Source organism: Haemorhous mexicanus, chromosome 2, assembly GCF_027477595.1.
Source record: "Haemorhous mexicanus isolate bHaeMex1 chromosome 2, bHaeMex1.pri, whole genome shotgun sequence".
NCBI classification, from domain to species: domain Eukaryota; kingdom Metazoa; phylum Chordata; class Aves; order Passeriformes; family Fringillidae; genus Haemorhous; species Haemorhous mexicanus.
The window spans coordinates 107,964,209-107,991,746 of NC_082342.1; the positions used below are offsets into that span (position 1 = coordinate 107,964,209).

A 27,538-nucleotide genomic window follows, 5' to 3' on the forward strand; every position below is an offset into this window, starting at 1 on the left:
CACAGAAATGGCTGTGAGAAGCTGCTGGAAGCTTCTACTATGTCTGGCAGAGCCAATCCCTGCTGGGTCCAAAGATGGATGGGCTGCTGGCCAAGGCTGGGCCAATTAGAGATGGTGGTAACATCTCTGTGATAACATATTTAAGAAATCAAAACAAAAGTTGTGGTACACTTGCAATTTTCAGCCAGAGAAGAGCAGAGTAAGAACATGTGAGAGTAACAACTCTGCAGACACCAAGGTTAGTGGAGAAGGAGGGGCAGGAGGGGCTCTGGGTGCTGGAGCAGAGATTCCCCTGCAGCCCCTGGTAGGAGCAGCCGTGCCCCTGCAGCCCACGGGGATCCATGGGGATGCAGAGATCCACCTGCAGCCCGTGAGGGAGCCCCAGACCAGAGCAGGTGGATGCCTGAGAGGAGGCTGTGATCCTGTGGGAGACCTGTGGAGAGAAGGACCCTGCTCCCATGCTGGAGCAGCCTGTCCATGGAGGACTGCACCTGTGGAAGAGGGACCAACACGGCAGCAGTTGGAGGGGGACTGTTGTCCATGGGATAAATTCATGCTGGAGAAGTTCATGGATAGCTGTCTGCCATGGGAAGGACCCCAGGGTGCAGCAGGGGAATGACTGCTCTCCCTGAGCAGAGGGAGAAGCCAAGGAGATGAACAGATCACAACCCCCCTTCCCTGTCTCCCTGCACTGCTGGAGTAGGAGGTGGAGCTGAAAGGAAGGAGGGGTGGGGGGAAGGCACTTTACTTTTAAGGGTTTACTTTACTTCTCATTATCCCATTCTGATTTTTTTAGCAATAAATTCTCTTCATATTTCTAAGTTGAGCCTGTTTTGCCCTTGATGGTATTTGATGAGTGATCTCTCCCCATCCTTACCTCAGCTCATGAACCCTTCCTTATATTTTCTCTCTTCTGTCCAGCTGCAGAGGAGAGTGAGTGAGCTGCTTTGGTGGGTGCCTGGCAGCTGCCAAGCATCAACCCAAGACATCTGCTCATATGGATCCTCCTCATGCCCAAAAAAATGTGTGAATCTTTCCCTTTGTGTCCAAACTTGCCTCACAGGGTCAACAGCTATGTGCTAAGGATAGAAGATCCAGGGCTTGGATAGTCAGTCTCCTGTAGGAAGGGAGATGTGTTATGGACCACTAAAATCCTGCAGTTGCTCAGCTAGGAAAGTATTTGATGGAAGTGAAGTACCACTGTATCAGATGAAGATCATTCTCAACAGAAACTATTGCAGTACCTGTAAAAAACATTCACTGTGGATGCAGCATCTGTAAGAAAGACAAATTTAATTCCAGTTTCACTAAAGATACAGTGAAGGATTAAATCACTTTTCACAGTATGACATCCAGACGGAATCAAATTTAATTAGTTACCAGACAAGATTTACCTTCCCTCAGTGCTTAAGAAACCCCCAGTTGGTATCAGGGCCAGAGAACTCTAACTTCACTTGCACTTGCAGTGAGTCACCAGTCTTCTGCAGGATGCCTTTGAAAGTATCCACCTCACAGATTACTGCAAAGTAATGTAGTGGGAAGTAAATAGAACATATGGATAGCTGTGCTTATTTTATAAGTGGCTTGAAACATCTTCCAAAGACACAGGAAAACTGGGTTTTACCAGGTTTGATTGATCTTATATTCGACCTTCAGTTTTTTTGTCTCTACAGAATATTTTATCTTGGGGCTGCAGTATTTTTGAGGACTGAAAAACTGGCTTTAGGGGAAGTTTTCTTTGCAATTATTTACGCACCAGTAGTACTAGGCAGCCCATATACCAAAATCAGGATCTTTTTTTCCAGGCACATTATTTAATCTGCAAAAACTCATTCAAATTAAATATGCACACATTAGAGAAACTGGGACTTAGTCACAAGGGCAAAAGAAAATTGTTTCAATATTTTGCCCCTAAAGCTAAAGAAAAGATATAACTATTTTTCTTGGATCCTCTTCCGTGAGTCTCTTCTCTCAACATCAGTTTTTTATATTAAAAAATGGCCAAAGTGCCAGGTTTTTTAATGCCTTCTCATAAATAATTTACAGACTACATAAAACAAGAGATAAATAAAAGGACCTTCTTTATCACCCTTGTGAGTACACTGAGCATGGTCCTGGTGAGATGCCATTGAACTCAGTGAACTGTGCCTCCAGACTTTGATTTGGGGAACTCACATCCATAAACACAGTTGCATGTAGCTACAGATGTTTTACTGATACAGTACGTAAAGGAGCACAGTGGGGAAGTACTGGTTTGGGGTGCTTTTAACTGTTTGCTATTAATGTTAACTTACACCACCACAGAAAAGATAAAGCTACCAGTTTAATTCTATCATTCAAATTAATGCATAAATCCAAGCCTCCAGAGTTTTAAACACAATTTGCCTCAGAAATGCAGAAGCAGTATAATCTTTTAGCTGAAAGTGATTAAACAGTGTAACCAATGGAGATATATTCAAACTCCCCAAAATTTTCAAGCAACAATAATTATTATTTTACCTCTATCTTTACTTCTAAGCTAAATGCGTTTGGATTTTTCTGCGCAGATAACCAGAAAAATCATTAAAGTGTGGTTTTGTTCACTAGCCAATGATTAAAACTCTCTTCCCTGATGTGTTGGGGTCTTGCTGTCTCATTAGACTAAACCCTTTGCTGTGGGCACTGCATGACACCTATTTCTGTTTTTTCTAACAGAACACGTTGCCACAACATTGTTGTAATTTCTCTTAGATTAACAAAATCTCTTTCTCGGCATTAGGACAGAAAAAAAAAAATTACAATGCAGAGCACTGGGTAGGGAGTTAACAAAGGAAACTCTCCCCCACCTTTCATGCCCATTGCTTGGTCACACAGGGGAAGAATTGTCCCTGTGATTTACTCTCTCACCAGTGCCACAAGGAGACCAGGTCACAGAGATGACACTGAAATCCAAGTACTTTGCTTTGTGGAAGGGTCAGGATAGGGGTGGAGGGGAGCTTGTCTCTCTGGCTCAGCTCTAAGTGTTTGCTTTGGTGCAGCCATTCCTCTGGCTCCACTCTCTAGGCGTGGTCATTAGGAAGGTGTTCAAACACTGACCCTGTCAATGAGTTTGGCTCCCACCCACAAAGACTCCCTTGTGACCACAGGAAAGGGCTTGATTTTAGCATGATCTGTCATTATGTATTCCTGTGCTCATTCTTCATTGTAAGACCTCAGTCCTTCCCTAAATTTGTGCCCGACTCTAACATCTGGGGCATGGAATTTCCCATGCCAGAAGTACTGGGCTGCAGACTTGCCTGGGACATCTTTCACTGGCCTGTGTGCTCCCCACAGTCAGAACCTTTAATAAGGCTTAGATGAAAAATAACCTCACTAGCACAAGAGGGTTCAGGCCAGCTGTAAACTGTTTCCTAACTGAGACAGAGAATCTTCACAGCCTCCTTTTTTCCTAGTGCTTGGTTCCTAATTTCATGTTTTATTAAGGATTCTTGTAGTTCTTAGACTTAACTCAGGGTTCTCATTGATCCCACTCCCCACTAGCTGTCAGTCTCAAGGGAGTGTAAAAATTTTCCTTTAAAATAAAGGCAAAGCTCAGAAAAAGTATTCTTTGTCTCTGACTGGTCCCTCCCCACTCTGGAGATGTTTCAGTGGCCCCTGGTGGTATCCCTCTATTTGGAAGCAATGATTTGAAATCTGGCAAAACAACCATACTCCTCTGTCAGGGATAGGTTTCCTTTCTTTCCCCTACACATTCAGGTATGAAGACTGGGATGTGGCCCAAACTCTCTCCATCCCCTGGAATTTCCACTGTGAAGTTTCCTAACTATAAAATGAGGAGGGAAATGAGGCTTTACCTTTCCCCAGTTCTCTGAAATTAGTATTTTTTAAGTGAGTAAAGAAAACAAAAGCCAAGGCCCTGACTCATCTCACCTTCAGCGTGCTTTTGGATCAATGTGTTTTCTCCTTTTTATCATTTCCAGACTGGTAGGAACAATGCAGTCCAATATCAGTGACTGATAATGCAGTGTTGGGGAAAACTGTTCATTTTCGATTGAACAGACACGTTAATCTCTTTGTGATGTAAATGAAAGCTGCTCCTGATACATTCCATCCCTTGACATTTCCATTTCAACCTGTCCTTCAGGGATGTTCACCTCCAAGAAATGCATTAAGGGAAATCAGAGCATATAAGGATGAAGCAGGACAGTAAGCAATGTTGATATTGCATATTCAAAGCAAAAAGTACAATAATGTCATTTTAATTGAGCTGCAGAGAGTACAGCTCCTTTCTAATTTCCTGTACAAAGTAATGCAAATATATGGAAACTTAAAATTCAAAAATCATTTCAGTTAGCTCTGGTATTATCTGATGGAGCAAACAAGAATTAGATGAATGTCATTGTAAGTAATATTCAACTTGAAAGCTGTTTTCTAACCAGAATAATTATCTTTATTTTATTTGAATAAACAAGAGCCAGGCAGAGAATTTCAGAGAATATAGAATAGTTTCAATCAACATTAGAAGAATATTATTAAAACCAGCTCCTCACATCCCTTTACAGAAAGTAACATAAAAGAGACCACGGAGACATAGTGTATTAAATTTCTCTTACAATAAGATCTCATTTCCAAAAATGGAATATGCATCAGTGTTCCTTTATGTACAGTCCATATAATGCAAGCATCAAGGATTAATCACTCCATGTAAGAGGTGCTGTGATCATACACTACTTCAGCCCAGCATCCATATTCCAGTGTCCCCTTTTGATTTGAGCTTTTGAAGATAATGATCCTTCAAGCTGTATTCATGAACATGTTCCATCAAGGCTGGATGACTCTTTATTTGAATAAAGGTTGCAGGTTTCCTGTCAGCTACCTCACGTCTTGTATATTCATTGTATAAAGGTGATGCATAAGTATCAGAACAGCAGTGCATTTTAGATTCTGGAGGAAAAGAAATACTTTGTCTCTACAACAAAGGAAGAATTTAGCTCAACTCACCAGAAAGACCATTGCTTTTAATATTTTAATTTCCTTTATTACACATGATACATGATTCCTCTTCTATAACTAGGAACTCACAGCAGAACATAAGATGTTCTATCCCTCATTTATTCTGCACTTTGTGAATTAATTTCAAAACTCTTTTGTACACATTGACATTTTTCAAAAAGAAAGAAACCAAATTAATTTAAAATAATGATGTAATTATTTTAAGTTTTTCTATTTTTGCTCAAACTTCAAATTACACTACTACCCATTTCCAGGTCAAAACCATTCCTGTACATACACATATTCATTGCTAGTTGCTTTGTTCTGTTTTATTTCAGCACTACTTTCTTATGTTAAACAAAATGGATAATGTTAAAGCATTGATATAAATGTACAAAGAAGATGCTTCTTATGGGGCATTGAAGAGTTGGGAAGTTCATAGTCTTCATACAAATATATAAAATATTTGAAATTTTCTCCATTTATTGGAATCCATTCAGTTTCACTTGTCAGACCTGTGCAATAAATACAAGACCAGAAATTAATCATTATCAGTGCACTCACAGGTATTTTCAGATCATGCAGAAAAGCTGTGAGGGGGAGGACACTCCCCATACCTGCAGTTTTTCCTTCTCTGACAGCACTTGTTTACAGCCAAGCTTAGGGAATACAAATCTTTGTGATCCACTAGCTTTTCCCACCTACTCTCCAGATCTCTGTCTGATGAAACTTCATGATTCTGTCAAGACTTCTGGCCTCTAAAGCCTTGAGTTTTGCCCTTGGTACAGGGTGCTGGGGCTCTGCCCCACCCCACTGCCCATCCCATCCCATCCCATCCCATCCCATCCCATCCCATCCCATCCCATCCCATCCCATCCCATCCCATCCCATCCCATCCCATCCCATCCCCAGCCATCCAGCAGAGCCTGGGGCTGGGCAGGTCCAGCCCTGCACGGAGCCTTGGTGGGACTCAGCCCCAGGAAAGCCCTGCCACTGCTCCATGTGGCTCAGCAGTGTGGCTGTGCTGCAGGGAGTAGGGATGCATCAGCTCATAAAAATCAAAATGGTATTTAATTTTACCATTAAATACTACTTACTGATATATACATATATATGCCTGTGCATTTTTAATTTTTTTTTCACTGCTTTGGTTATCCTCTTCTCTTGCCTTTTCTGTTCTGCCCATTAGAGTCTTTACTGGTGAGACTCCATCCAAACTGAATATTCCTGGGGAATTTTCAGCCTCTCCTCTTTTGGTAGTATTTATCTTCCTGTAACTACTTTTGTCACAGCTCCACTTCTCCCTATTTCTGCTTTAATTCTAATGACTGACCAGCACTAAGGACAGTATTCTAGAAATAGTAGCAAAGTATCTTCTGTGTTCTTTTCATAAATCCCACTTATTTATTTATTTATCTAAAGCAAGGTTGAGGGGGTACTTAGCTTCTGTCTGGGAGTGATGAGCAATTTCCTTTGACCTGTCTACAGATTCTTTCCTGCATAGTCACAGCTAATTTGAATCCCAGCATAGGGCCTATTTCTGCTCTCTTTGAAGTTAAAGAATACCATGGTTGCTATTGATATCAGTGGTTCTAGACAGCTCAATATTGAAAACCTGAAAACAGGTTTTGCAATTAACTCTCAAAAGGTGAAGACACTAACTTTCTCAGCATATATGTTTAATCAGCTAAGATATAAGTATTTGAGGTGGAGGAATATGTCTACCTTTGGTAAATTTTATTGAACTCATGAACCTTTAATAAATGCTTAGAAAACAGAGAAAAAGTCACAGGACAGAATAAAAAATGACAACCTTCTATATTCATGATGTGTTACATGAAGGGAGATTTTGCTGTGCTCCTGAGCACATGCAGGCTGTGCACATTTGAGCAAAGAGTGGAGGGATGTTCAAAAGGCTGGGATTGCTTTGCTTTCAGAAAAAACTCTTCCCCGGAGAAGAGAGGTGCTGTTAAGAGAAACCCTGCATGGCTTACACTGACTGCTTGAAAGTGATGGCAACCTTTAAATAAAGAAATCAAATGCTAATTAACTTGTCTTGAAGGAGAGTGAGAGGGAGTCATTGCCCACAGTGAAGTGGCCATATCACCACATGCAGTGCTACCAACACTCTGTGGCCATCAATCAAACAACGTGGCCATCTCAAAGCTGGGCTCAGTAAGGCAATGCACTCTTCTGTTTCACTGAAATCTCCTTCCAGTCAGGTAACTTAAGGTATTTCTCTTTCTGCTCTCAAAAACAAAATCCAGCTTTAGGGCTGTCTTTGATGGCTCCCTGGGATACACACTCACAAGTAATCCTGTCCTATATAATTACCTCCTGCCTACACACACTCTCCATGTGCTTCAGCATTCAGGATTATCCTCCTGTCTCTTTCAAACTCTTCTCTGCCTGTTCCTGAGTATCACAGGGTGGCTGTTTTAAAGTGGTATGTGAATAAAACATTGCTGGCTATGACTGAACTTAAGGGCTCAAGCCCAGGATGAGGAGAAAGAGTGTGCAGGGCACAGCAGGCAAATCTGAGCACCGTGCGGTCCTCAGCACCACAAGTGTTTTCTGACCCTTCTGCTGAAAGGGGCCAGTGACAGGTTCAGCTTCGTGGGCAGATTGTGGCACATGATGGATAGCTGTAATTTAGCATTCTGGGTTTTAGGATTACATGATTTTTTTTGTACCTTTCTAGCAGATTCAGCATTTTAGATTTAAGGCTGTGTTTTCTGCAGGTGTCACCCTGGAGGATACATCTGCCTTGCATGGGAGCTACATGCTCATCTTCCTTAAGTAATTTAATCTGTCCTTACTTCCTGAGTTGCTAATGACAGCCACCCTGTGCTGGGCACATCAAGCCCCCAAGGATCGTAGTAATACAAAGAAGGTGGGTACAAAGCCTTTGGGTACAAAAAGGATGGAGACAGACTTTCTTCTGTATGGTAGCAGGAGAGACAACAGGCACAAATCAAAATACAGGGAATTTCATCTAGGAATTAAAGCTTTTAGGAAAAGCTTTAGGAAATAGCTTTTACCATCAGGGTGATCAAACACTAGTCCAGGTTGCCCAGGAAGGTTGTGGAGACTTCATTCTTGGAGATACCAAAGCCCTGACTGGACATGGCCCTGAGCAATGACCTGAGCAGGACATTGGACTGGAGGTGGTCTTGGGGGTCAGGCAGTCTGTAAGTCTGGCAGAGGCTTTGCTTGTCCCAGCGGAAGCTGTCCTCTGCTCAGGAGGGCCAAGGTGGATTCATGAGCCATGTGCAAGGTCCCTCTTGCCCCTGCCTGGCTGTGGAGCCATCAGTGAGTTTACAAACTAAAACGGCAAGGTGTTATAAACTAGACTACTGTGTTGCTAATAAAACAAGTAATCTGGTTGATGGGATTACTTTTGGTCACATTCTCCATTTTTTAAAATACTTTTTTGTCCTTTCTTTGTTTCCTCATAGTTCCCACACCTTTGACTTTCAGCTCCCATTGAAATCAATATCCCTTAATACCTTCATGACCTCAGGGCTGAAAGGTCCAAACTGGCATTGTATCCCATCCAGCCAAGCAAGCACCTCTCTGCTTCCCTCCTTCCATGACACAGGTCTCTCACTAGGCAATGGACCACCAAAAAACCTGCTGTGTCCAGTTCTTCCAGTCCCAACTGGGACACAGCAGCTCCAGCCAAAGGAAACCCAGCCTTCTAGGAGACCATGTGCCTACAAGAGTAGCTAGTTAGCAGGAGGAGCAATAAAAACCAAACACTATAGCCCCCAGGAACCCTGCCACTTGCCACCCAAAAGAAGCAAAAACCAAATTGCCATGATGATTTCCATGGGGTTCAGCTGCTGAGGAAAATCGAGGCCCCTTGTCTAAAATTTTGTCTAAAGCATGCTGCTTGCAGGTGGTGCTATTTTAACACCTGGTAACTGTATCATCTTTCTCTCAGGTATACTCTCCACTCTCTGGTTGCTTATAATTACTACCTGAGCTCCCTTTGCAGGCAGTGGACTCTCTATTATCTCCCTGTGATGCTCTAATCCACTCAGACCTCCCACTGGCCAGCTGCAATTCTCCCTGTCCCAGCTCCCAAAGGCACGTTATTTTTAGAGCACAAACTCCTCCAGAGATCCATGGGAGCCTGTAAACTCAAAAATAGGTTGCTTATGGTACATTAGTAATGCTCACAGTTATGTTCTCTGGTGATTCTTTCAGCTGCTGCAGGTTATCACCAGACTCCCTCGCTGCTCCAATCAACCTCACCCCAAACAACCCTCAGCCATTTAAAAAAAGAATACACTTGAGAACAAATGCTTAAATGTTGTCCTGATTAAGGGTGGACATAAGTACATGCTCAGGAACACTTTGAATCATGGAATTAGAGGAGTTTTCAGCCCTCAAGACCTTCTCCATTCCCTGACTGAGAATGTGCAAGGCTATGACTGCAGTCGGTTGGATGCCAGTGTTGTTTTCTGGAATAAAAAAAACTGAATCCCTGAGGTTTCTGACCACAGAAAAAAGCAATAGCTATTTTTATATAAGAAATTATTTAATGTATGTGCTGTTCAACACAGATGCAGCTTCAAAAATAAATGCAAATAAAGAAATGAATTGCAAAAATCTCACTTTTTTTTCCCTTTTTCAAAATGGCAGTTTTTAATTCTGCATCTCCCTTTTATTCTCTGAAAACACCCAAGTAGTTAACAGCAAGCACACAAAATATTTATTCTTAAAAGAACACTAGTAGTTCCAGTTGTCAGTGTTTTCTGTTCTTAGAGAGCATGCTAGCTGAAAGAACAAGAAATATGAAATCCATCCAGATTTTGGCTGTATCTCCATATATGCAATAAAATGACTACATTTGGTGCTAATATTATATAATTAAAGACCAAGCATTAATCACTTGAGCACTGAATAATTATTATTTTTTTTTATTTCAATAGTTCCCAGCCCTATATATTTAACCTCAAAATTCTGTTAAGGCATCCCCTTTTATAAGAAGTAACTTTACACAGGATAAAACAGACATTAGCACTTCGAAGAAGATCAGTGATTATAGCAAGTGCACCAAGGTTCAGTAAATGCCTCCCACTCAACAAGCTTCCAAAGTGAACGACCACATGATGTTTACTCCTCACCAGAACCCATTTATAGATCTCTTACTCACCACTACCTCAGCCATAAATGCAACCCTCAAAAAGAGGCAGCAAGGAGAGCTCTGTTTGAGAGCAGACAGAGTCCACAGTTGGAGAACTGGCCCTTGTCTTCACAGTGCTGTTTAGCCAGGCTGTGGATCATGATTTAAGTCATCCACACTCTAAAGATTCCAAACTACAGAGTGTTTATTACACACCAGGTGAATTGCACATAGGCAACAGGTATGGCTGCTTGGGGAAAATTCTGCAGCATTTGGAAAAATTGGTAAAAATGGTTAAAAAAATGCCTGTCCAAAAGTGCAAGTGGGAAATGAAGGCAATGACTTTTTATGGAATTAGGAGACCTAGGAAAGAGTTTTGTTCCCATTATGTCATTGAAAAGACATCTCATCTGTCCATTCCCAGCAGACAGCACACTGGGAATGAAAAGAGTATCAGTTACAGTAAGGTAAGAAGGGGACAGAGGTCGTAAACGTCTGTGAGTCTGGAGCAGAATTAGCCTAGAATTACAGACACACTGCTCTACAGAAGGAAAAACCTGGGCAAAAGGTAAATCCAGGGACATGTCTCTTTTCATTGCTCTAGTGAATTGTCAGGATGAAATAAAGCCAGACTATCTCCTTGGACTCTCATTCTCCTACACATCTGGTAAAAGCCTTGACCTTTTGGAGACAGTAACCTGGAGTGCCAGGGGATCTGCTTTAATTCCTCTCCCCTCACTTCCCTCTGATGGGCAGCACTTGCTGCAATCAGCTTCTCCCATGCAACTACTTTAATATTTATGTCATATCGAGATCACTGTCCACACAGATGCCAGAGGAAGCAGTAGGAAGTCAAATGTGCTCCAGGTTAACATATTAATTCTGTGATGGGATGCCAGAGAGATGTTTTAAGTTGCAAAGGGGAGGGAGTTCATCCCTTGACTCCTTTCCAATGATATCTGGTTGACTAAAGAAAGATCCTACTTTAAATTAAACTATTTTAATTTCCTGCATGGTTTTTTTACAAATTATTTCAACACATTTGTTATATTTCTGTCAAGATAATGAGAGCAACTCTCATATAGCTGAGCATATATCATATGTCTTTTAAAATATATTTTCTCTCATTCATATTTTCTGGGCATTGTCCCTATGAAATACTGGAAAGACAAACATTTATGCCTTTTCAAAAAATTATTTTTAACTCCTTTTTTTTTTTTGCCCTTTACCTACAGTCAATAAAAATATGTAAGAAAGCAGATGAAAATTGAAATGTAGGTTGCACATACACATACATGAAGGGTTTCAAAACAAAAAGGGAAAGATCAGAATATTTTATCCTTTCAATTTGTCTGACAAAGAATACTAGGCAAAAAAATATTTTCTACCAAAATACAAAAATAATCTTTTAAATAACAAACATTGCTATCTTCACTATCAAGAAATTATTGAAAGCCATATGCTCCTTTTGACATGCATTATGTTCTTTCTCTAATTCAGATCTCAGTTCAGAGTGACATGGGGAGTGAAGGACAGTTTTGACCCTTTCTCTGTTTGCAGCTTGGTAGTGCACACACAAAGGAGCTGCAGCCAAGTGCTGTGTAACAGCAGGTCGAGCCAGACACAATAGACACTGCTATTTAACACAGGAAAAGCCAGGTGGAAACATTCCTTGTGTTATACTGTTATCAAAATTTCTTGTTACCTGCACTGACACAAAGCTTTGGCACCAAAGGAACTTGCAAAAGAGACACAATTTCACTCAGTGGTTCTGAAATGACAGCTGTCAAAGTCTTTCAGATCAACTTGAAGTCTAAATATTTGTTCTCCAAAAGACCTAATGCCCATAAAGACATGATACCTCTCATTTATTATATTGCTTTTTTTTTTTTTTAAGTGGAACTCAGATGCAAATGATCCACAGGTATGTGGCTTAAGATCTTGCAATAAGTAGCAGTTCCAAAAGTGAAAAAAATCCCCTCAGATATCAGCATTTTCATATCAGAGAAAAAGAAACAAATATCCCTACGTCTTGACTAGTGCTAATTCAAAAGTTTTGGGATTTGTAGTGGGCTGCAAACACTACAACCTCTAGAGCATGGAAATGTGTCCTGAACTTCCACATCTCTTTAGCCTTACCAGTTATAATTTTACTTTTTTTGGGCATTTCTTGGCTGAGATCAGAAAGCATTATGCTGAGCTGCCAGTCCTCATTTACATGCAGCATTTACATGAAGTAGAACCTTAATGAGCATGGGGGTTTTTTTAAGCTAAGGGATTCACTGCAAATGCTGATACAAATACATTTTCTAGAAAAGTAGAAAAACCAACAGTTTCTTAAAGCTGGTAAAACATATCTTGAAGTTTATCATATCTGAGTAATTAAAAATTTTGAGACTGAATTTTAAAGGACTGATTATGCAGAGCACTTTAAAATGTTATTACAAAGAAAACCCTATATAAATTCTAGTATACTCTCTGGTTTTGGTATTATTACTACATCTGCAATGACTTTTTCTGGAGCTATCCTTTACATTTTCTCTCCATACTGTACAGGTTTAAAGCACAATGGCTGTAACAGATGCTTACCTCGCATTAAATTCAAGTTTTAATTCAGTTTTCTGCTTTTCATTAACATTTTTACTACAAATTCTCATAACTTCAAGTGTCACCCCAATAAAAAGGTTCTGCAGACCCATCTTCAGTTGCTTTGGGACTTTATGAGGTCATTTGTGGTTCATAAAGGTTAGCAAAGATTAAGCAGCATATAGCATATGCTGTGATTAAAGTTGTTGATAAGGAGCTGCAGTGGCTCTTTTTACCTCTGTTAATGAGAACTGTGCTGCAGCACTTTCTAACTTTTAAATTAGTGTCTGAAGAAGAAAAAAAAAAAAAAAAAGCTTTTCCTTTCTAGCACTTCAGTAAGCTCTGCCAAGTTCATGCAGGTGTGTGACTATAATGATTACTCTTTGCAATTATTTATCAATATAGGGAAAATTGTTCTCTGAGTTTATATTAAGTGCTTCCCATTCACCTATATAATCTCTGCATTAAAGAGCATTTGATTTCCAGTGCAGGCATCACTCAACAGCTTGGTCACTGTTGTCAAGTGTCACCCTGACCATATTAGCAAGGACACCCAAACAGTCTGTTAATAAAGCCAAATGACTTTAAGAGTTCAAGTAGCAAAAAGTTTATGTCAGTGAGATTAGAGAGGGATTTCTTGGACAATTTAATTGCATTTCATTTTCATTCCCCATAACAGCAGACAGTGAAACTTCAGTAATTATCATTGTAACAAATTCATCAGTAAGGAAGCCAAAGCCTAATGGCTGATCCTGCAAAATGTTTATTGCCTCCTTTGAGGTGCAACAAATCCCATTGATTTCTCCAATGATAACCAAAACCACGCAGCTGCTTGCAGGCACAGAGTGGAAAATAGCCAGTAGCAATGCACCTGGGTGGTGGAGTAGCATGAAAAAGAAAAGAGGTTGCTAGGAGCCATTACAGACTGGTAACTGGGTAATTGTGATGTCTACAAGGCAAAGATCTATACAGAAGGGACCAGATGAAGTATTAATACAAATAAAATAATAATTGGTAAAATAGTCAGAACAGAAAAGCAATCAAACAAACAAAAAACCAAAATAAACAATAAAAATAATAAAACAAGAAATAAAAGAAAAGCTGTGACATTCAAAACAATGGGACATCTTTCTTGCACTGAGAGTGGTGCTGCACTATGAAATGCACTCTGAGAGTTAATTGCCTGGCTGGGGTTTCTCAGCCAGGGCGTGTCTCTGAAAACAAAGCTTCCAGCTAGGAGAAAATGTACATGGTGCTGAGTGCTCTTGCTGCAGAGGCTCCCTGCAGCCAGCACTTGGCAGCCCACCCCAGAGATGATGTGGGGAAATACCTCAGAGGTGTCTGCAGCCCGAGTGCAGGGCAGGACCACATTTACTGGTGCTGGACTGCAACCAGATCAAACACGGTTAGATGGTGAAACCACGGGATTCCTGCTGTGATAGATGAGTAATGCCATGATTGACTCTCCCAGTCCATAGACAGATATCGTGTATATTGGTTAAGAAAAGTTTTCTAGATGTATAGTTATGTTTTACCCCCTTGCGTTGTTATCAAGGGACAGCCGGGGTTGGGACATTTGGGAGGGTTGGCTTGTCACTGTGGTGACATCTGACCTCCAACCAGGATCTGAAGAAGAGATCTGCACCACTGGACAGTGAAGGAGGGGTTAATGGACAGAACTTTGGGAGGGGTTAAAGGGTTAAAAAGGGAAAAACCTGCATTGTGAGGGAGGGAGAGCACATGGTGGGGGAAATCCTTTGCTCCCTGTGCCATAACCTTTTCTCTATTCAGTCTTCTGTTGTATTTTTGATAAGGTTAAATAAACCTTTCTCAAATTATGAAAAGTGAGTAGCTGTTCCTCACACTGCATTGCTTCAGAAGTGACTTGTGAGTGTGGGGCCACAGCCTTCGGGCTGGATGGTGAGGGAACCCACCAGAAGCACTACAGCTCCAAAAAGCCAAACCCTCTGGCTTCCCGCATAGGACAGCACAATCAGGGGACCAGAGCCATTCTGCAGCTCCCCAGCCCTGTCCAAAGCCATTCTGCAGCTCCCCAGCCCTGCCCAAAGCCATTCTGCAGCTCCCCAGCCCTGTCCAAAGCCATTCTGCAGCTCCCCAGCCCTGCCCAGAGCCATTCTGCAGCTCCCCAGCCCTGCCCAGAGCCATTCTGCAGCTCCCCAGCCCTGCCCAGAGCCATTCTGCAGCTCCCCAGCCCTGTCCAAAGCCATTCTGCAGCTCCCCAGCCCTGCCCAAAGCCATTCTGCAGCTCCCCAGCCCTGCCCAAAGCCATTCTGCAGCCCCCCAGCCCTGTCCAAAGCCATTCTGCAGCTCCCCAGCCCTGTCCAAAGCCATTCTGCAGCTCCCCAGCCCTGCCCAGAGCCATTCTGCGGCTCCCCAGCCCTGTCCAAAGCCATTCTGCAGCTCCCCAGCCCTGCCCAGACCCATTCTGCCGCTCCCCAGCCCTGCCCAAAGCCATTCTGCAGCTCCCCAGCCCTGCCCAGACCCATTCCGCAGCCCCCCAGCCCTGCCCAGACCCATTCTGCAGCTCCCCAGCCCTGCCCAGAGCCATTCTGCAGCCCCCCAGCCCTGCCCAAAGCCATTCTGCAGCTCCCCAGCCCTGCCCAGAGCCATTCTGAGGCTCCCAAAGCCCAGCAGAGCCATTCTGCAGCTCCCCAGCCCTGGCTGTCCCTCTCGTGGCAGCCCTGCTCGCCCAGTGCCGCGGGAGCCGCGCCCAGCAGAGCCCGGGCCAGGCTCCGCTCAGACCCAGCAGCCACAGCCGTGCCTGGCACACACGGGCACCCTCGGTGAGGAACCTCCCAGCCTTGCAAACCCTCCAGCAGCCTGGAGTGGAAAGCTTCATCATGATCTTAATGCCTGTGTCTGCACCAGACCCACAGCACCCAGCGTTGGAGCTGCTGAACAGCAGCTGTTGCAAGCACTTAAAAATGTTGGGGTGGACAGAGAGCTGGAAATTGAACAAATCAAAGCTTCTTGAGAAAAGGGCCTGATTTAGTTTAAAAATTTGGACTCATTCTCAGGAAATGGAAAATCCCCAGATATTCTGTGCTTTTGTGGGAAAATTCAGGCCACCCGGTTTTGTTCTGCTAGAAAAATATTCAATTTAGGGGGGCTGAAATTTGGAGAAAGATGATGTTATTTTTACTGACATTTTTATGGTAGGGTAAAGCCTCTTCCATGTGAATCCTTTTGGCACTCTTATTGTAGTCCCTCAAGAGTGGAATAAAACCATTCTAGGAGTGGGCTATCACCCTCAAGATTGTTCTGCCTCATGTCTTATGAGCTCTAAAAGGCACGACTGTGTTACATAATTAAATTATGAACAATGATTTTCAAGTTGTTTTGCACAAAAGAGATTCTGAAGGAAGGCACTGGCCTTGGACTTCTTTTACGCTGGCACTTCATTTGTGCTGGCTCTCCAATCAAATATTAAAGCTTTACCTGAAATTATGTATGAAACATTCTCACAAATCCAAATGCAACCTATCACACAGCAAAATGCTGCTGCTGGAAAGGTTCTATGATTTCACACCTGAATGCTCATGTCTTTTGCTATTGTCATGCTGGCTGCCACTTCTAACTCCTGATAAGCTGGCATTTTCTCCAGAGACACACGCCCAGTGCTGAGCAGCACTGCTTCGTGTCTGCATGGTTATCACATACAGAGAAGGGTTTAAATATGGTTTGTATTTTTTAAATTTAAAAATGGTAAGCAAAAGGTTAAGAATTTTTTTTTTTTTTTGCCAGAGATGGTAGAGATGCAGGGATAAAGACTGTGGAAAGTGAAATATTTGGCATACTATTGATTCCTTTGGAGTCCCTCACTAATGGCATTTCCAAGGTGCCATTGGTCTTTGTTGACAGCTGACTTTTGTAGCTTTTTCTTTTTCATGAAAAATTGAGGAACTTAATGATAAAAAGCACATATTAAAATAATATTGACTTGATAAATGGCTCACATAAGCAGTTAATCAGTCAAGATTGAACATGAAGCCTAATAGTGATTGTTAATACACAAATATTAAGATACCAATACCAAGTTTTCTTTTCCCTCCTTAAAGTGAGGTAGGCTACTTCAGAGACGTACTGGTATGCAGAAAAGATGATTCAGCATTGCTGTGCTTGTTTTGCAACCATGCATAATTTTGTAGCTATGAGATGGTATGAAGAAAATTGTTATGAATCATAAAATTCAGGCAACACAATATAAGGCTGTATAGTATGTTAATTCACATGCAATGACAAACACATAAACACTCACCCTTAGCTTCCATACTGCCTGATTTTTCACTTCCTATGGGACTTCAATATTGTCCAAAGATTTTTATTTCATTATCCATAAGAGTTCACATATTGTCCAGGATCCTAGCTCTGCCACTCATTTTTTATTGCAAATGCTTTCCATTTTCATACAACTTTAATGGTTGAGAAGAGAGGTCTAAGTACTGGGTGTTGACTGGTTAGACTTTCAAAAGCCATGAGCTCAAACTTTGGCAAGGCAGACTGTAGACTTATGAGTGTGCCTGAAAAATAGGCAGATTTTATGTTGATTTTAGAAATGACTATGTTAAAAAAAAAAGTTTTATAAAACTAAGTCTAATCATGTGTATCCTGAAGGTAATTGATTTTTGGGGTTGTTTGTGTGTGCTTACTATGGGATTTAAATTATATATATATTTAGATCATTCCTTTTTATGAATTTCAAGTTGCAGGGCAATGAAAATAGAAGCAAACAGGAGCTTGGTGTGCTGCAAACACGCCCTTTCTTCCTTCAGTGAAGCAAAAGGGTGAAATGACAAGGGAATTATCAGGTTGGATAATTACTGGAGAAAAAGCCGAGTTTGCTTGATTTGTTGCTTGAGAGTTGGCATGGGCTGAGGCTGCTGAAATTTATTTAAAATGCAATGAGTTTTTGTACCTTGGAGTATGCCAAGAGTCAAAATGGTCCAACATTTTTCTGATGGAACATTTCTCCACTGGGAAAGTTTTGTGATTTGAAAATATAACTTTTTATGGAAACATTTTGCTTTCAGCAATTCTCCTGATACAACATGGAACACTGAGCATGAGTGATCTGGCCAGGTTTTTATCCCAGCAGCTGCCCGGGAGGCTGGTGCTGCTCTTTGACTTTGGAAGCTTCCAAGGGTCAGCAATTTCAGGTCTGACAGACTCAAAAACCCTAATCCCAGCTCAACTGTCCTAACATTCAGAAGCTGCTGGACATAGCTTCTCAAATCAGAGGAGAAATATCCTATTTTTTTAAACTGTAAATAGTATGGTTTAACCCCAGCTATTCCTGCTCCCTTGTGGTTCAGCTGAGGGCAGGGCCTAAGTCTGCAGTATAACATGAACTTGGCATTCCCAAACTGGTTCCACAGCCTCTGCCTCATCCTCCTGCTGCGTTGAACTGCACCTTCATCCAGGTGTGTGATGCCAAACACTGTAATGCTGCCTTCAAGATTCATTTTGACGACTACAAGCCCTAAAAATGAGCTGTATACCCAGTCTACCCCAGACACAAAGACTGAAATAGGAAATGAAAAATTTTTTTTTAGTGGGTCAGAAGCCAAGCCCCATGTAGATACTAAGCAGTACTCACACATACAACAATAATGATAATAATAATAATAAAACCTTATTTGGCCCACAGTGATTTCTGTTACACAATAGGACACAATTCATGGCACAAAAATTTGAGACAAATGGAGGAATAGGCAAAAGACAGTTATATTGGGTGCAATAATCAGCAGACTTACAACAGGAGCTGCTTGACTGCTGACACACAGCAATGACTATTATTTTTATGCAGCAGGCTTCCTGAGCCCTCCCAGGGCAGTATTTTGAAAGCATTTAGCTGATTAAACATGTAAGCCCCTAGGAGTGAGGCACTTAGCTTTTCTTTGGGAAGCTGAGGAGATACCTAATTGCAGCTTTACAGAGCTCTAAGTACTTTAGAAGCTTGCCCTCTAGTTTCCCTGAAGAGTTACTGCCACGATGCAGTATTTACCAATATGTTTTGACTGGGATTTATCTCACTGTAACAGTTATTTCTCCTTTTTTTCCCCACCAAAAAAAAAAAATTCCCAAACCACATCCTACCAACAATCAACAGTGTAAATAAACTAGATTCACCATTAACCCTTTGGGCAATGTTCTGTACTAAATCATTATAAACCACAATTCATTTGAAAATTAGTGCTTGGGAAAAAAATAGTCTTTATTAATGGCAAACCCAGAAGGACCAGAAGACAAAAGACTGTCAGAAAAGAGTCTTTTGCATTCTTAGCACTTCAAATTACTGAAGCAGCTGAAGGACACACTGTTCCTTTACATTACTACTGAGAAGAGGCTGGGGAAAGTAAAACAGCCACCTTTCTGTGGTAGCCAGGGAAACACAGAAAGGCAGCAGCACAACCTACCTGCTTCTGCCGTTGCAGTTAAAGGGAAAAAATGCAGCAATGTAACCTCTACAGACCCTATTTGAGCAGAGGGCTGCTGCCCCTTGACCTGCTACCCTGGGGAGGAGGAATCATCCTGCAGATGCTCCCCTGCTGCTGCCTGATGTGCTCCCCACTTTAAAACTAAACTGCAATTAAAGTTACAAAGAGAATCCACTTCAGAAGCCTCCTAGAGGTGAACACTAGTGAGGGCCTGGCCAGGATCTGTTTGTTTGGAAGCCTCAGGAAAGGAACACAGCTCTGCTGTAATTTTGGCTCTTTCAGGACTTTGCAGGGATCTCGTGGGCACTTGGACAGGTTGAAGCTCTGTGAGAGTAACACCCAGTGTTGTGTGCTGCTCTGCTACAGAAAGAGAAGATGTGCCCAGAGATCCCAGTCAGCTGAAGTGACATTTAGTGGTCCCTGCTGGGCTCTGAAGGCAGGGGAAGTTACTTCTTCTCGACTGTGAGGCTGGTGTGGAGCCAGGTGGCTCCTCAGTCCAGCTGCGCTGCAGGAACAGGGATGGGCAGCGTGGGGCTGGGGCCAGCCAAGTGCTGCCAAACCTGAAGCAATCCCTATCCCTAAGCTCTCTCAGCCTGATTTCTTTGCTCTCAATACATTAGCAGCAAGCTCTGTGATCTTGAAGACACTGAGAAGAGGCTCCTCTCCAAGAAAGACAAAAGAAATCTCAGCTATTTCTATTTGAGTAGCAATACCCAATTTATTCATCATGAATTCTGCCTCTTCTGCCACCTTACCCAGTCCGTACTGCAAATAACCCACATTTGACTTTTTGTGCTAGTTACAGTTTCTAAAAATGCTACTTTCTCCTGGTCATATGGCTTCTTCTCACAGAATTCATAATGTGTGAGTGAGTGTTGTTCCATATAAATATAGTGTACGTCTGATATGCCTACAGATAATATCACAGCATGACTGAACTATGATTAATTGTGGCACTAATCCTCCACCTGTTTTCTTTCAACATAACTCTGGCACGTGCAATAAAAAGAGTGGGCCTGAGACAATGGTCACATCCCTGCAAATATACTCACAGATGAGACAGAAGTTGGCTGTGGTTTTATTTTCAATGCATTGAAATAGAGACTTAGTGGTCTCTGTGCACATTGCAAGTACTTCTGAAATTCTTAGCACTTTGTATGAAGCAAAATATATTGAAAAATATAGCAAATGGGAAGAAAAGGAAAGGGTGGTAAGAAAATGATTGCCAACTCAAAACCCAACATAGTTTTTATATAACCCACATCCTCTGCAGCCTCTTCTGCATATATAAGTCTCATCCTAGGTTTTATGGCTCCTTTGCCATGGGAAAGTGAGAGTTCTTAATCAGCTTGGGAGATTTGACAGCCGTCTTGCACCCAACCCGGAGGATCGCCTCAGAGATGGAAAAGCACCAAGCCAAGACATCATATACAGGCTGTTAATTTAACTTGACATGTTACTGACTGCATCAGAAAACTGTGCATTCTGACATCTGGTCTGTACAGGATATGCTCAGTTCTTCACCTTATCTCACTTCTTCAAAGCTGCTGCAGGTAGTGGGGCAGTTTGTCTATGGACAAGTAGCTTAATATTTGATACATAAATCTACAGTACGCGTGCTTTCATATCAGTAACCAGTACATATATATATATATATATATATATATATATATAACCAGTATATATATGTTGTGTTTATAGAATTTTGTAATTTATTAGAGTTTCAAAGGTAAGCCCATCTTTTTCCAAGGAATAGACAGGTTTCTTCAAAACATAAATGAAAGTGTTACAACATGTTGCCTGTCGTGTTAATACTTGATTTGCAATCTGTGACAGGTAAGCATTTAGAAATGAGTTATTAGGATTGACTGGAAGACATATGGGAGAACTAAACTTTCTCACAGCACCATGTTTTCAAAATAGAAAATTGTTTTTTGACTAAACAAATTGAAAATGAAAAGAATATGTTTCCACAGAGAAATAGAAGGAAAAGCTGAGAGGAATCACCTGCTGTTAAAACACAGACACCAGAGACCAATTATATTTTGGTATTGAATTTGCATGGTCATGATCTACGGTTTCTGTGGAAAATATTTCTTTTGCTCAGCTCGGCAGAAAGGCTCCTCTCAGAAGATATGCAGCAGCTCCTGCTGGAGCACTCACACAGCTGTACCAGCACAGGTGTTGGATCTGACTGCAGAGACACAGAGCCCCATTCACTCTCAGCAGTGAGCAATATGCAATTTGAAGACTCAGATTTGGAGTGTGATTTTGACATGCACTTAAGTGATTTATGAGCACAGTACCCACTGAGTGACCTTGGGCTTGAGCTCCTTACCACTAGAGGACAGTCCCAGCAATCTGAATGCCTCAGGTGCAAATGGGATGCAGGTACTTAAATCCAAAATTGTGGTCCTCAAAACCATGAGCCAGCTACACCATAACCTCAAACTGTGCTCATGCCCATCTAAAATGACCTGTGTTTAAATAACCCTGCCAGGGTGAGTGCCAGGGAGATGTGTAATCCTGAGCAGCACCCAGAAGCTTGGTGGCTTTGCACAGAGACTGTCCTCCTCAGCAGCTACATAACTGCATCAGGCTGTACAAAAACACAGCAGCAGCCACCCTAGTTTCTTTCAAATCATAGCTTGAGGAGACTGTTGCTACACAAATTAGCCTTTAGACATGGTACACACCAATCCACAGGCTAAGGCACATGGAAGCAAGTTTCCTCAGTGCCAGTTGAGCTCCAGAGTGCTAAGCTGGCACCAGGCTGACTTATCTACAGATTAATTCATTTCTGCACAGAAGGTGAGCTTTAGCTTGAAGTCTAGAAAGGGCCCCCCTGCCAAGCTAGCCTGCTGTCTCCAGGGAAGGAAGAATTGTGGGTTTTAATCCTTTTGAGGCAAAGAAAGACCTGACCTGGTTTATTCATGCTTCCTGGCTGTGTATGAGTGATAACCACTGAGCCAAGGCAGAAGGGAGGGGCCACCAGCACATCCCTTCTCTTGCATGTTTGCAAATTTTTCTACTTGCTTTTTAAAATATTTTGAGCATATCTGGAGGAGACAGTTCACACTGTTTATTCAGGGTGATGGGAAATGTCTCCTGGCTTTACTGAGAACATTGCTGAAGCCCCAGGGAAAAAATATGATTGTTTTCCAATTTTTTCTGTTAGCTATGTCTAAACAGCTTTCCACACAAGCTTCACCATGCTGCTTGCAGAAGTGTCTCAAGGGTTCATAACAGCATGTGCAAAATCATCTTCTCAAGATGGCAGAAGTGTGGGTTTCTGCAGGGCAGAAAGTTTCTGAAGGGACCTGTGTGACCAGAGGCACTGAGGACTATGGGTGAGACAGGACTCTCTACCTTCATTTTCCTCTCTCTGTAAACTTGCCCATCTCTTTACAGCCAATTTCCTGTTGGGAGGAGCCAGGACTTATCCCTGAGCAGCGCTAGAGCACCCTGGCAGGGGAAGACAATTCTGTCTTCATCCATCCCTTGGGATACAGCAACTGAGGCAGAAGGCAGTGCCATAATGCTGGCCAGCTGCTCTCCACTCCTGCCTGCCTGCTTTCAGGGTCTGAGGCATTCAGCTCCCCTCTTTAGTGATGGAGCCAGCGAGCCAGTAAGTGCTTACAGGGGCTGGAGCTCAGGCAGCTGTTCCCTCTGGTAGATCCTGCAGAGGATCACCTCCATGGCAAAGAGAGCACTGGGAGACACAGAGATGAAGAGTCTCCCCGAGGCAGGTCAGAACACAGCAGTGCAAGGTGTTTTCTGCCATCCTGGATGGCTCTCTGGAGCTGCCTGCAGCATTCTGCACAACATGGATCTGGTCCCTGTGCTGCTCATAAAATTCCAGACACTGCTGAGGGATGGGAATGAAGGCTCCATTGGCTGAAGGTACTCTTCTGCCATTGCACATGATTTTCATACCATGGGCTTGCCTTGATGAAAATGGTTAGGATGCCAAAAATCTCGCTGGAGATGGAGATCCAGGGACTTGACTTTGCTGAAGGATGGTCAACCATTAGCTCAAAAATGAGGCTTTTAGCTGCAGGTTAGCACAAGCTTCTCTGGGAGCCAGCCTCTGCTCACCTCTATGGCATCTATTAAAGCAAGGCATTGAAGCTGATCCCACTATTTGTCATCCTGCCTTAGGGAAACAGGTGTTCTCAACTTCAACCAAACTGAGATAACTTCACACTTGGACGTGGCCCATGACTGCTTGTCAAGTGAGCTGTGGTGTTTTGTGGCCAGGATTAACACAGGTCTGGCCAGGTTCTTGTTCTCTACACATGTAAGGCAGAACACAAACACGGTTTGTGACAGACTTTGAAGCATTCACCAGCTCAGCAGTGGCTCAGGTGTTGTCTGCTAATGTGTTAAACTGTAGGAACTGGAGACAGACAACACTTAGCTGCAGAATTAATTTTCCCCGGAGTAATTATTCACATATATGATAGCATATTGATTCTGTTCCAGAATAAAAAATTTAGAAGCATATAAAAAGCAGAAAAAGATGAACTACTACGTTATTCGTTACTTTTTAAATGAAGGGCTTAAACTAAAAAAAGGGTACATGTGTGATATACCCATCTGGGCTCACTTTACTTTCAGCAAAATGGACTGAAACACTGAAAGTATGCCTCGTCTTCACAGAGAGAGCTTTTCTTTTCTTGAGAAGTAAAAGAGAGAAATAGTACATATTTTTCAAAAATAAATGCTTCTATTCAAAGCCTGAAGAGACAGATCAATTCAAATATTTTCAGACAAAACCACAAAACCAAGGAAATTGAGAAATTCAAAATTAAAAGGTTTGGGATCCTTCATTAGGTATTTAATGGAGGTCTGAGATCCTTCATTAATTTTAGCAGAGGACATACTGTATCCCATCTTTAACTATTTTTGGAAGGATACTGCACTCAAGAGCAGTGTGATTTGTAAACACAGAAAACCTGAAGGTGTTCTTTTCCCTGTATTCTGCCTATTTTAGCTCAAATATTTGGTTTCAAGTCTTTGCATATGCATTTTCTTCCATTTCAGTACCTACTTCATGTTGATTTCATCTTCTGTACAAAGGCAGCACGTTTCAAAGCTTTGAAGCAGCAATATCCAATTATTGTCATCATCCTTCCCTCAGAACGGGAGCCGTTTGGCTTTGGGGGAAGCTTTTTGTTCTCTGATGTTTCCTCAGTAAAAGCCACTCCGGCGGCCCCGTCGCTGTCCCTTTGTGCCAGCCCCGCTCGTGCCGCGCCGCTCCGGGCTCAGCGCCGCCAGCGGGGCGCGCCCGGCCAGCGCCTCCCTCGCCGAGCGCATCCCCGGCCACTGCCATCCCTGCTCCGAGGTGGCTTCGCTCTGCCCTCAAAGGCTCTGCAAATTCACGTAGGAGGAACAGCGATTTTAAGGCAAGGTGTGCTCCAAGGCAATAAAGGAGAACAAAGACCCGGGAGAGCTAAAAGCTGAAGGACTCAATTTATTCCTTTTATCCATTGAATAGCTGAATTATTAAATTAAAAGCAATGCTACATCAACTTTACCAAGGTGGGGGAGTAAGTTCTGAAGAGCAAGACTGAGGGTTTTATTCTGCTTTTATGGAACCCATGTCTGTAGATGAACCTCAGTCAATTGCAGTCAGAAGCAAATACAGACCTACTGTTACAACCAGTAAATGGCAGGACAAAAAAAAAGCCTGGCATTATACTTATTCCCAAGTTGAAGTAAAGGTTAGTTCAGCTGAGTCTCCCTTCAGCTAGCTAAAACCCATAGCAAATCAAATTTGAAAAATAAATTATGACCAACAGTGAGAGTAAAACTAATACATATTTCTGCAGGGAAAAGCTCATTTATGCTGTGTCCTTTGTTCACGTGGAAATGCAGCGTTTGAGACTCCTTTGGCAAATCAGAGGGAAATTAGGAGATTAAAACAGCAGCAGATAGGGTCAGCAGAACCAAACTACATTGGAAGTTTAGCATTTCCTCTGTAGTGTTGACAGTGGGGCAGTGGATCTTGGGATCAGTGTCATGGTGAGCTTTACCTACATAGGATGTTCTACCTACACACAGTGAGCTCAAACAATACAAAATGTTACTCTCTGAAGAAATTTGCAAACAAGTGTGAAACAGAGGTAGCCTTGGCACTAAAAGAGCTGCATTTTTTAAAAGAAGGCACACCAGGAACAATTTGGTGGCTGAAACAGGTGTAGTCCTGATGACAAGTCAGGGCTTGGGACACTTGTAGATAGCCTGCTCCTGGACAGGGGTGACAAGGCTCACATCGAGCCAGTTCTGCAAGAGATGACAAAGTACATAATGCAGTAATTTATGTGCTTTTTAAGCACAAGGCTGTGAGAACATAATTAGGTAGTCTTCTATCAAATGAAATGAATAAAATCTATAAAACAAAATGATGAGGCACCAAATTTAGAAGAAAATTCATTTGATTATCACATCAGAGCTGAGATATTTCAGATCATACTGTCAACTTAATTGGCTACAATTTATGTAGATTTGATAAAACTATCTGAGCTGTTACTAATGTGGGAAGTCACACTTCATGTATTCCAAAGCAGTTAGCCTTTTCACTCTGATGTAGCACTTGAAAACCTTGTGCTGAACACATTTTGAACAGTATAAGGTGGGAATGACTGGAATTGCTTATTATTTTGTGTTTCAGATGATTTCTGTCATTACAGTGTCAGATTGCTCCAGGCATACCTAACACTGGCAGGACAGTCACCAGGAACAGACAAACAGCATTGCTCTCATCTCACTCATACCTCTCTAGCAGTGATCAGTAGGATCTTCTTCCTGCTCTCCAGTTTCCAATGTCCACAGTTCCCTGGTTACAACTAGTTCTGCATGGATATACATGCATATGATTTGGGATAGGTGCCTTTCAAGTAACAGGACCTTCATCTAAATACTTGGACCTGTTCACACAGCAAATAACTGAAGTTTTAGGGATCCCTGATATCCTGTTCTGAGATTTCCAAGAGGAGTATATTCCAGTAGTACCTGTTGTTACATGCTGCAGTTCATGGGCTAACACATCTAGCAGAGATAAACAAGAAAAGGACTATTGACTGTATTTCCTCTTCACACTGCACTGATCCTTCCATCATGAGACCTCCTGCCTTTCTGAGCTTCTTTGGAGGGGTGTCACCCCAGAAATTGCATCTCATTCAGGGAACTGAGTGTAAAGTTTATTTTTTATGAAAATCTTTCATGAACAGCACCAATGGAAAGAGAGGGGTTATTGTATAAAAGAGTTCAGGACTAAGGAATCAACAGAATGACTACAGGGAAGCAGTTATTAAATAGCAATACCTATGAAAACTTTCAGCTTTCAAACAAAACTCTTAAACCTTTCTACCAGAAATGGTTCTCACTTGAGAACAGAGCAGAGATTTGTGGGCTCACATTGATAGCATTGGAAGTATTTTGTTACTTTAAGTGCATTAATGTTTCAAAGGGAGAGGCCCAATGAAGACATTTCTCCTGTCTCTGTGTAGAGGTCTGTTCATCTCCACATGTCTGCAAACTCTCCTGTGTATGGTGTGGATAGAGCAGTAAATTACATGTTCATCTTCTAAAAATTAGGACAGACTTCTTCAAGTTATTACTTTGTGCTTGTCTCTTCCAGTAATAATAATTTTTAAAAGCTCTGCTTGAATATACAGTTTGGAAATAAAAGACTTTAATTTTTTAATATTTTTTGTTTTGAAAAAATACAAGTATCTGTTCTGGTAGTTTGCTTTGAAGCAAAATGTTTTCTGATTCTTCAGTGTTTGTTTTGAAGTTATTTGTCAGTTTCCAAAACCACAAAGCAGAATCTTTTCCTAACTAGTGTATGTAGAAGCATTTGTGGTTTATAAGAATACGCCCTGTACTTTACTTGCCAGAATTAACCTCCTGACACACACCTTCAAGCTTTCTTAGGCCTCTGGAAAGTCTGCTGACTCTCTCCAGCCTGTTTTCCCCTCCTCTTCCACAATTCAGCTAGAGAATGAGAAGGAAATCTCTCCCTGACTTGAGAAGGACTGATGTGTGCTGGGGCTCACCACAGCATTGTGCTGGGCTAGAGACTCAATTCAGGACAGACAGCTGCAAACCATATTAGAAGAAATTGGGCTGGTTTCGCTGGGGTGGAGTTAATTTTTTTCACAGTGGCTGCTATGGGGCTAAATTTTGGATTTATAGTGAACACAGGGCTGATAACACAGAGATGTTTTTGTTACTGCTGAGCAGGGCTCTCACAGAGCCAAGGCATTTCCTGCTTTTCCTCCTACCATGCTGGTGAGGGGCTGGGGATGTTTGGGAGGTTGGGACAGGGGACCCCAGTTGTCCAAAAGGATATTCCAGACCAGTATGGCATCATGATCAATAT

At 42.1% G+C, this 27,538-nt stretch overlaps 1 protein-coding gene across 2 annotated transcripts in view; it reads right to left on the minus strand.

Moving 5' to 3' along the window:
- Positions 1-4,406: 4,406 nt before the first annotated feature.
- Positions 4,407-27,538, minus strand: part of SMPX (small muscle protein X-linked) — a 42,098-nt gene continuing 18,966 nt past the window's right edge. For both annotated transcript variants that reach the window (XM_059839884.1, XM_059839885.1), the window contains exon 5: positions 4,407-5,486. The gene's annotated coding sequence lies outside the window, so the exon portion shown is untranslated. The remainder of the gene's footprint in view (positions 5,487-27,538) is intronic.